We start from the raw sequence: 2,700 nt of genomic DNA on the forward strand, positions 1-2,700 counted from the left end.
TATATATATATATATATATATATATATATATATATATATATATATATATATGAAAATTCTAAGTAACCACAAAGGACAGATACAAAAAATGGAAAAGATACTAATTTTAATGGAAAAGGTTCTTTCCAAAGTTCATTTCTCAAAGAATTAAAGGTACACGAGTAATTTACTAAATTTTCGTCTGTATTCAAATTTGAATATATCTCTACATAAATTGCTTAAGGAGGAAATTAGTGTTGCATGAATTAATTTGCGGGGTGTTATATTAATTCGTAAATACTCAATAGTATTCAAAAAAATAATTTTATTATTATGTTAAGGAGATTAGCATTCAATGACAAATTAATAAGGAAAACAAAACATTTTTTATGTGAATTTTAAAGCTTAAAAATTTAAAATTATTGACCGGCCATATAAAACCAATAGTACTGGCATGTGGTTGAAAACATTAGGACATGAATAGGAAATATCTATTCTGTCCCTGTCTCTATCGTTTTACGAGTGGAGATAGGAGAGGAACAAAGATGATGGATCACGCAAATTATATTGTGAACCATGGTCGACAATGCATTGTAGACCATGATCATGGCTGATATTGCAGTTGTGTTGAACGGATAATACAGTTGTGTTGAAAAGATACTGTAGTTGTGTTGAAAGGAAATTGCAGTTGCGCGGAACAGAGACCGTTCATCCGTTCAACACAACTGCAGTATCCTTTCAACACAACTGCAGTATCCTTTCAACACAGTTGCAGTATCCGTTCAGCATAACTGCAGTATCAGTTCAACACAACTGCAGTTCCAGACGAATGACACGGCCTCTGTTCCGCGCAACTGCAGTTTCTTTCAACACAACTGCAGTACCGTTCAACACAACTGCAGTATCAATTTAACACAACTGCAGTATCAGCTATGATTTATGGTCCACGGTATAACGACGGGATGGATCACCTCCAGGCTCCATATGTACAGCAGTCAAGATAGGTTGCTATATAAAAGTGCCACATGCGTGTATTGCACCGTGCAATGACAAAATTAGAAATACATAGCGACCTATATAGAATTTAACTTAAAATTTAACGCTTTTGGCCTCAATTTGTTAATCTAAAAGCAGGCGGTTGTGGGTCACATGCATTTGATTAAAGACTTATTAAAGTTATATTCTGTATGTTAAATGGTACACCTGTCAGATTTTCAAAATGTTATTTGAATTTCCGCTAATTCCATCCCTGCAATTTTGGCGCAAATTATATCGTGGACCGTGGTCCACAGTGCATTGTGGATCGTGCATCAAAACGACGCCGTTTTGATTAATGAAAACAGACGGATGAATTCGCGCCACTCACTTTCAGTTCATATACACTGCAGTTACATTTCAACACAACTTCAGTTACATTTCAACACAAGCAATTGCAGTTACATTTTGATATAACTACAGTTTCATTCGATAATACAAAAACACAAATGTGAAACTGTTATTCAGTAACAGTTCATATACACTGCAGTTACATTTCAACACAATTACAGGTACATTTCGATATAACTGCAGTTTCATTCGATAATATAAAACACAAATGTGATACTGTTATTCAGTATCAGTTCATATATACTGCAGTTATATTTCAACACAACTACAGTTACACTTCGATATAACTACAGTTTTATTCGATAATATCAAAACAAATGTAAGGCAATATCTTTTGAGATGAACTGTAGTGTCAATTACGACTCCGTCTCCCACTTACTGAAACGACGTCGTTATGGGACCACGGTCCACGATATAAAGACTGCAATTTTGGTGCTTTTAATGTGACATGGCATATTTTTATATAAAATAATTATTTATTTATATATTTTATTTGCTTACATGTCTTGCAAGGTGCCCACCAGTAGCATTTTGCTGCCATTTGGCAACTTTCCTATACATTTTTTTTTTTTAACTTTTATATACATAGTACATACATACATTTATTTATTTATTTATAAGTGAGTCTGTTTTTGAAAGTGCGAGTTTATTGTAGAGATTTAGAAGAAATAGTGAAGGAATTGTAAATTTGACGATGTGAAAATATTTTTCACTTTTAAAACTGCTAGAGTATTGCAGAGATAAAGATAGTCTTAGCAGTCAAGTCAAATCATTAAAATTATTTTTAAATAAATGTATAGCAAATTTGTGATAAAATACGTATTGAAAACAGTAGTGTTAAAAATTTAACAAAATCTCACGTGTGAGTGGCCGGATAGGTTTGGTCAGAGTAGATTTAGATTTTTCGAGTTAAGAACATCCTCAATAGTTAATTTTTTGCACAAATTTTAAGATGCCAAGTAGGAGAGAAGGAATGGGAGAAAAGTAAAATAAATAAATAAATAAATGAGTTTTCATTAAAAAAAAAATAGACAAAGCCCATTCGGCCCGTGGAATGCACATGCCCGGCTGGGCGCTGTTGTGCGTGCGGCTGGCGTGAACGTGGACCATGGCAAATTTCTTTTTTTTTTTGGGTGGATCACACTTTGGAGACAAAAACTAGGTTCTTCGATCAACAAGGACCTTCTATCTTCTTTCCCCCCCCCCCCCCCCCCCCCCCCCCCCCCCCCCCCCCCCCCCCCCCCCCCCCCCCCCCCCCCCCCCCCCCCCCCCCCCCCCCCCCCCCCCCCCCCCCCCCCCCCCCCCCCCCCCCCCCCCCCCCCCCCCCCCCCCCCC

The sequence above is a fragment of the Ipomoea triloba genome, chromosome 4, assembly GCF_003576645.1.
Source record: "Ipomoea triloba cultivar NCNSP0323 chromosome 4, ASM357664v1".
NCBI classification, from domain to species: Eukaryota; Viridiplantae; Streptophyta; class Magnoliopsida; order Solanales; family Convolvulaceae; genus Ipomoea; species Ipomoea triloba.